Source organism: Coregonus clupeaformis, unplaced genomic scaffold (assembly GCF_020615455.1).
Source record: "Coregonus clupeaformis isolate EN_2021a unplaced genomic scaffold, ASM2061545v1 scaf2963, whole genome shotgun sequence".
Taxonomy (NCBI): Eukaryota; Metazoa; Chordata; class Actinopteri; order Salmoniformes; family Salmonidae; genus Coregonus; species Coregonus clupeaformis.
The window spans coordinates 50122-59023 of record NW_025536417.1 but is presented as its reverse complement, the minus strand read 5'-3'; the positions used below and the strand labels follow the sequence as shown (position 1 = coordinate 59023).

Genomic DNA, 8902 nt, shown 5'->3' with positions numbered 1-8902 from the left:
CATTTTTGACAAGCATTTTTCTGGATTTTGTTGTTGTCATTCTGTCTCTCACTGTTCAAATAAACCATCCATTAAAATTATAGACTGATCATTTCTTTGTCAGTGGGCAAACGTACAAAATCAGCAGGGGATCAAATACTTTTTTCACTCACTGTAGACGTATGTAGCGCGGGCAAAACCATTTTTTCAGCATCTCGGCTTTGGCAATAAAAGTAGTTGTATAATTAAGAACAGTATCTTGCAGGATTCAATAGTTGGAATTGTAAGAGTTGTTGCCCTGTCCCTTTCTCTGCAATTGTCATTCTAATGAAATCCAGAAATAACAAATCCCTGTCCTCAAACATTTACATCAAAAGGTGCAAAGTTATGGGCAAAGACACAAAAAAATCCACCTCAAATTAAATATTTTTCTTGATCAAATAACATGGAAAACAACCACTTCTTGTGCAGTATTGATTTACCATCCTTACAAACCACTTATGGTAAATGCACAATACTGTATTGTACATAGGCTGGTCATCTAGGTTTGTACATTTTACATCACCATGAAGAAAAACAATGAACAATACAGTAATTGAGTACGTTGAGACATCAAGTGGTTTGTGATAATGTGATGATGTGGCTCAGTTGGTAGAACATGGCGCTTGCAATGCTACGGTTGTGGCTTCATTTCCCAGGGGGGACCAGTATGAAAATGTAAGCACTCACTACTGTAAGTTACTCTGGATAAGAGCGTCTACTAAAATGGAAAAGGAATGAATAGACCATTTCAGTTTTCACATAGAAATAAGTTGAATTTGCAAAGTATTTCAAGAAACTGGAAAACATATCAAGCAAGTATTTTTACATTCCACAAGTATTATCAGATTAACTGTTTTGTACCCCCCCCCCCCCCCCCCCCCCACCCCCCACCCCACCCGTTGGTCAGTCATCTTAAATGTATATATTTTTGATCCCACAGGTCCCGCTGAAGCCTCCAAAGAAGAAGTGTGAGTATTGTTGTCTCTCTCTAGCCCCAAGCCCAGGTAGATCAGCCTTAATACTGCAGATAGATTGAAGCTTCCATCAATGTAATTGTCTGCATAATTTCTAATCTCCCATATTTTTTGTAAATATATATATATATATATACAGTGGGGAGAACAAGTATTTGATACACTGCCGATTTTGCAGGTTTTCCTACTTACAAAGCATGTAGAGGTCTGTAATTTTTATCATAGGTACACTTCAACTGTGAGAGACGGAATCTAAAACAAAAATCCAGAAAATCACATTGTATGATTTTTAAGTAATTAATTTGCATTTTATTGCATGACATAAGTATTTGATACATCAGAAAAGCAGAACTTAATATTTGGTACAGAAACCTTTGTTTGCAAGTACAGAGATCATACGTTTCCTGTAGGTCTTGACCAGGTTTGCACACATTGCAGCAGGGATTTTGGCCCACTCCTCCATACAGACCTTCTCCAGATCCTTCAGGTTTTGTGGCTGTCGCTGGGCAATACGGACTTTCAGCTCCCTCCAAAGATTTTCTATTGGGTTCAGGTCTGGAGACAGGCTAGGCCACTCCAGGACCTTGAGAAGCTTCTTACGGAGCCACTCCTTAGTTGCCCTGGCTGTTTCGGGTCGTTGTCATGCTGGAAGACCCAGCCACGACCCATCTTCAATGCTCTTACTGAGGGAAGGAGGTTGTTGGCCAAGATCTCATGATACATGGCCCCATCCATCCTCCCCTCAATACGGTGCAGTCGTCCTGTCCCCTTTGCAGAAAACATCCCCAAAGAATTATGTTTCCACCTCCATGCTTCACGGTTGGGATGGTGTTCTTGGGGTTGTATTCATCCTTCTTCCTTCTCCAAACACGGCGAGTGGAGTTTAGACCAAAAAGCTATATTTTTGTCTCATTAGACCACGTGACCTTCTCCCATTCTTCCTCTGGATCATCCAGATGGTCATTGGCAAACTTCAGACGGGCCTGGACATGCACTGGCTTGAGCAGGGGGACCTTGCGTGCGCTGCAGGATTTTAATCCATGACGGCGTAGTGTGTTACTAATGGTTTTCTTTGAGACTGTGGTCCCAGCTTTCTTCAGGTCATTGACCAGGTCCTGCCGTGTAGTTCTGGGCTGATTCCTCACCTTCCTCATGATCATTGATGCCCCACGAGGTGAGATCTTGCATGGAGCCCCAGACCGAGGGTGATTGACCATCATCTTGAACTTCTTCCATTTTCTAATAATTGCGCCAACAGTTGTTGCCTTCTCACCAAGCTGCTTGCCTATTGTCCTGTAGCCCATCCCAGCCTTGTGCAGGTCTACAATTGTATCCCTGATGTCCTTACACAGCTCTCTGGTCTTGGCCATTGTGGAGAGGTTGGAGTCTGTTTGAGTGTGTGGACAGGTGTCTTTTATACAGGTAACGAGTTCAAACAGGTGCAGTTAATACAGGTAATGAGTGGAGAACAGGAGTGCTTCTTAAAGAAAAACTAACTGGTCTGTGAGAGCCGGAATTCTTACTGGTTGCTAGGTGATCAAATACTTATGTCATGCAATAAAATGCAAATTAATTACTTAAAAATCATACAATGTGATTTTCAGGATTTTGTTTTAGATTCCGTCTCTCACAGTTGAAGTGTACCTATGATAAAAAATTACAGACCTCTACATGCTTTGTAAGTAGGAAAACCTGCAAAATCGGCAGTGTATCAAATACTTGTTCTCCCCACTGTATATATATATATATATATACACACACACACACACACACACACACTAACAGTCAAACGTTTGGACACACCTACTCATTCAAGGGTTTTTCTTAATTTTTACAGTTTTTATACATTGTAGAATAATAGTGAAGACATCAAAACTATGAAATAACACATGGAATCATGTATTAACCAAAAAAGTGTTAAACAAATCAAAATATATTTGAGATTTGAGATTCTTCAAATAGGCACCCTTTGCCTTGATGACAGCTTTGCACACTCTTGGCATTCTCTCAACCAGCTTCATGAGGTAGTCACCTGGAATGCAGGTTAATTTGTGGAATTTCTTTCCTCCTTAATGCGTTTGAGTCAATCAGTTGTGTTGTGACAAGGTAGGGGGGTATACAGAAGATAGCCCTATTTGGTAAAAGACCAAGTCCATATTATGGCAAGCTCAAATAATGAATTAATAATTTAATTAATAATTAACAGCTCAAATAAGCGAAGAGAAACAACAGTCCATCATTACTTTAAGACATGAAGGTCAGTCAATCCGGAAAATGTCAAGAACTTTGAAAGTTTCTTCAAGTGCAGTTGCAAAAACCATCAAGCGCTATGATGGAGCTGGCTCTCATGAGGGCCGCCACAGGAATGGAAGACCCAGAGTTACCTCTGCTGCAGAGGATAAGTTCATTAGAGTTACCAGCCTCAGAAATTGCAGCCCAAGTAAATGTTTCACAGAGTTCAAGTCAACTGTTCAGAGGGGACTGTGTGAATCAGGCCTTCATGGTTGAACTGCTGCAAAGAACCCCCTACTAAAGGACACCAATAATAAGAAGAGACCTGCTTGGAACAAGAAACACGAGCAATGGACATCAGACCGGTGGAAATTTGTCCTTTGGTCTGGAGTCCAAATTTGAGATTTTTGGTTCCAACCACCGTGTCTTTGTTAGACGCGGTGTGGGTGAACGGATGATCTCTAAATGTGTAGTTCCCACCGTAAAGCATGGAGGAGGTGGTGTTATGGTGTGGGGGTGCTTTGCTGGTGACACTGTCAGTGATTTATTTAGAGTTCAAGGCACACTTAACCAGCATGGCTACCACAGCATTCTGCAGCGATATGCCATCCCATCTGGTTTGGGCTTAGTGGGACTATCATTTGATTTTTAACAGGACAATGACCCAACACATGGTTACTACATGATTCCATATGTGTTATTTCATAGTTTTGATGTCTTCACTATTATTCTACAATGTAGAAAATAGTAAAAATAAAGAAAAACCCTTGAATGAGTAGGTGTGTCCAAACTTTTGACTGGTACTGCATATATATATATATCTTTAAAAATATATTTTCCTTTATTATTGCACACTTTACTTGGTGAGTCGGCATTGGGCTCCTGTGTTGTTGTTGTTGCCGTACGTGGAGAATGTGTTGTTGTCAGTATGACAGCCGTGGGTGGAGAATGTGTTGTTGTTGTCAGTATGACAACTGTAGGTGAAGAATATGCTGTTGTTGTCAGCTAATAGGTCATGTTCTTTCATTAAAGATGAAGAACTTTCCACGTCACTGCTCTGTTTATCCCAGCCAGGCACCACAATCATCCCCATCAGGTCTCACTCACACTCAGTCCTCACCTTGCCCACAGGGACCTGCCTTTCAACTCTATAATGGGAAGAACACAATTTCTCAGAATGAATGAGTCAAATACTGTGGACTACTTCCTGATAAACATATTGGCAGGCAGGCAGAGTTCTCAACAAGCTCCCTGATAAACATTTTGACAGGCAGGCCGAGTTCTCAACAAGCTTCCTGATAAACATTTTGAAAGGCAGGCAGAGTTCTCAACATGCTTCCTGATAAACATTTTGACAGGCAGGCCGAGTTCTCAACATGCTTCCTGATAAACATTTTGACAGGCAGGCCGAGTTCTCAACAAGCTTCCTGATAAACATTTTGACAGGCAGGCAGAGTTCTCAACAAGCTTCCTGATAAACATTTTGACAGGCAGGCCGAGTTCTCAACAAGCTTCCTGATAAACATTTTGACAGGCAGGCAGAGTTCTCAACAAGCTTCCTGATAAACATTTTGACAGGCAGGCAGAGTTCTCAACAAGCTTCCTGATAAACGTTTTGACAGGCAGGCCGAGTTCTCAACAAGCTTCCTGATAAACATTTTGACTGGCAGGCAGAGTTCTCAACAAGCCTAGCTGGTGCCGTGTGGCGTATCACTTGCAATGTCATGGTTGTGGGTTCGATTCCCAAGGGGGTCCAGTACGAAATAAAACAAGTATGAAAACTGTATGACCTCACTACTGTAAGTCGCTCTTAAATGACTGAAAATAACCATAGCCAGGTCATCAATGAGACAGCAACAGAGCTTCAAAATAAACACATTTCTGGTGGAGAAAAGACCACTAGATGGTGAAGACCCATGCATACATACACGCACGCACACACACATTTTAAAACAAACACTTAGATATTGGACCTGAGTTGATTACTATTTCCTAGCCATGCCATTCATTGACCTTTGTTTGATGTGACCGTGTGTTTGAACTAGACAGTCAGAGCTCCCGGGGCTGATGGACATATGTCTGACTGAGTTATGACTGACTGAGTTATGACTGACTGAGTTATTACTGACTGATGTTGTCATTTACAGCACAGAGGAGTCTGGACAAGAAGAAGATAAAAGGATGTGAGTAATGTGTGTGTGCGTGTGTGCGTGTGTGCGTGTGCGTGTGTGCGTGTGTGCGTGTGTGTGTGTGTGTGTGTGTGTGTGTGCGTGCGTGCGTGCGTGTGTTTGCTCGAAGGTCACTGTGATCAAGACCTTTCTATCTATGCCTTTCTCACTGTGCGGGTGTGTGTGTCCTCTTCTCCCAGGAACTATGGTGGTGTGTATGTGGGACTGCCTGCAGACCTGAGCACTATGCCTCCTATCCAGATCGGAACCCACAAAGGTAACAGTCTTACACAGATAGACTGAGTATTCTTTTCTTCCACAAGATGTGATGGGTTTGGATATGAGTTCGAGGGGATGTCCACGTCCCAATGTGTTTCTCATCCTCTGTTAGAGACACAAAGACTCAATTAGAGGTCAGGAGGAAGCATGAGAGAGTTCTGGTTAAAACCCTTCTGACTGAGGAGGATCATTCTGCGAGAGAGGGCTGTGGATCTGGTGCTGTGGAAGTGATCTAGTGGTGTGGGAGTGATCTGGTGGTGTGATCTGGTGGTGTGGGAGTGATCTGGTGGTGTGGGAGTGATCTGATGGTGTGGAAGTGATCTGGTGGTGTGGGAGTGATCTGGTGGTGTGATCTGGTGGTGTGGGAGTGATCTGATTGTATGGGAGTGATCTGATGGTGTGGGATATTGATGCTACAGCTCCAGGTTATACACAGTAATGATGGTGTGTGTGTGTGTAAGAGTGAGTGCACATTTGTGTGCGTGCACGTGTGGTTGTGTGTGTGTGCACGTGCGGTCGTGTGTGTGTGTCCCATGGGTGTTATAATGAGGAGACTGGGAGCCTAGGGCAGGTAATTGGTAATGCCACTCTCCACAGGGACTGGCTGAAGTGATGAGCACCTCAAGGAGGCTAGGGCTTACAGCCTTAATGAAGCAGCAGGTGTGTGTGTGGGTGGGTTGGTGGGTGTGTCAACTTCAAGTCAAGTCCTAGTAATTTTCCCTTTTCTCCCCACAGATGAGTGAAGCATCATTGAAACACCTTTCACTAAAGGTACAATGTCAATAGCCCCGATCTCAATATCAAATGTCAATATCCTATGTTAAACTCTCTGCCTCAATCTCAGAATTTCATATTTTGGGACTCCCACTCTAGAGAGAGAGAGAGAGAAAGAGACAGAGAGAACCCTCAGGATAATGATGATGTCAGCAAGAATGAAGGAATGAATTGTTCCCCTCTTTGATCTCTGATTGGCTCCATGGGACCCAGTAGAACCCCTGGGGGACCAATCATCTCCCTCTCTCCCTCCATAGGAACTGAGCTGGGATCAGTTTCCAAGGTGAATGATCAGACAATGGATGTGACTGTTCTGGAATCAGCGTCATGTTTAATAGGCACGAAATGGAAGAAAACAATCCAAAACCAAGTGAACTACTTTCATTTGCGTTGCACAACATTTTAAAACAGGCACACTAATGAACACGACCCAGGTCAAAGGGCATCAAGGATGTTTGAGTCTGCATTTACTACTCAGGACCAAGAGACAAGACAACCTTCTGCTCAGAACTAAATGTCATACTGGATCAGATAGGCCTATTCAGATCTCAGCAATACCAGGAAACAAGACAACACCTCTCTCAGACCTCCTATTCAAATAGTTATTGACCTTCTCTCTCAGACTCCTAGTCTCTCTATAGGAGCTGGATCAGGAGGCGAGGACCGAACAGAGACAAGTGAAGTTTCAGTTTGAAAAATGTTCCCCATTGTTATTGTATCATTGATTGAATGGAGAATTATCTTTCTTCATTCAATATGTAGGCATATGTATTTGGAGCATCCATGTTTTATTTTCTTGAATGCATTCCAACATGTTAACTTTTTTCAAAAGCTAGTTTCCACAGTCTTAAATAAATCTCAAATAAATGAATTGTGTGTGAGTGTGCGTGTCTTCAGAAACATATGATTTCTGTCCGTGTGCGTTCATGTGTGTGTGCGTCTGTGTCTGTGTGTTCAATAGTTGCCTGTGTTTTGTTCTGTGTGTAATTGAAAGGCCTATTTCTCACCATTCATCTCCTCAGTATGACCAGCCTACACTTCATGTACAATCTTCTTGCTATGTGCTGCTGAGATTTTTCAAATGACTATAGACTACTTTTAGATCGACTCCTTGGAGACTGTAACTATCGACTCCTTGGCGACCGTAACTAGGCTAGCTCTCCGCTGACACACTGATTCACCACGTTACACACTCTGACACACTTCTGTTCTGTTCTGATGTCGTTCTGTGGGCCACTAATTGCAGTCCAACCACTTTAAATTCACAGAGAGAACTCTGAGAGAGCTTTTTGAGGCATCAAACTAAAAGGCATCAAGCTGACATTTCAGAGACACAACTCTGACTGTGTGTTAAATGAAACTACATGCACAGACTGTTGTTTCCCCTTATTCTTGAGTGTAGATACCTATGTAACATTAGCAACCTACTGTAGGTTGACAGTATGGAAAAATACATGATGAATATGTTATTGCGAAAGATTATGAAATTATGATTCTGTGTACATGTGCGAATGTGTGACACAACAGATGTCAATCACCTACAGTACAAACAGCATCCATAATCTCTTACTGTGCTTGTTCTCAATCAGATCCTTGTGGTTCATCACATCAATAAGCTAGCTAAAACTCAATGGTCTGGTTATCAGTCAATCATCTTAATCAGTTAATCAGCTTTCAGTTTACAGTAACATGGTTCAGGCCTTATTGAATTGACCTGCCCTGTGGACTGGTTGGACTGTGGTTGCATCCCAAAATGGCACACCTTTCCCAATATTGTGCTTTTGACCAGGGGCGGTAAAAAGTATTGAATTATGTAGGGAATATGGGTGCCATTTTGGACGGAACCTGTGTCTTGTGTACAGTTATAGAGGGCTGACCAGGAAGTAGGAAGTAGTTGGTGTTTTCAAAGGAGATGCCTGGTTTCTCATGACTTAATTTCCTTTGTGTTGTGTGTCAGTCACCTCTCAGTAACACTGGCTAATGCAGGAACACCGGATAATCAAGAACTCTGTTGTCACCCTATAACACACAGAATACACAGTCTCTATGGTACCATCTCATCTGTGCGTGTTTGTGTGTGCGTGTGTGTGCGTGTCTGTGAGTGTGTGTGTGTGTGCGTGCGTGAGCGTCCATCATAAACCTCTTTGTCTTTACAGTCTGGGCTCCATTAACGCTCGTTGTCCAGATTATGTTGTAATATGATGTCAAATAAACCAATGAGATGGGCTGATGCACATGCAATAGTTTCCCTCACTGTATATCTTGACTGTGTTGTTTGTTTTGATTGTAGCCTGGTAGGACCATCCTGATCTCATGACTTTACATTCTGTTTCGCTACACGGATTAGCAAAACCTAACGTAAACTCATGAGATCAGGATGGTCCTACCAGGCTACCTCCCTAGTTCCAGAGAATAAAGAGATCTTTCATTTGTGGTGATTAAACACATGGAGAG

At 42.5% G+C, this 8902-nt stretch overlaps 1 long non-coding RNA gene across 1 annotated transcript; it reads left to right on the top strand.

The window, feature by feature from the left end:
- Positions 1–959: 959 nt before the first annotated feature.
- LOC121557232 lies at positions 960–8678 on the top strand. Its single transcript, XR_006660525.1, has 4 exons — positions 960–989; positions 5375–5410; positions 5596–5672; positions 6410–8678. It is a non-coding gene; the product is annotated as an uncharacterized LOC121557232 (long non-coding RNA).
- Positions 8679–8902: the final 224 nt, after the last annotated feature.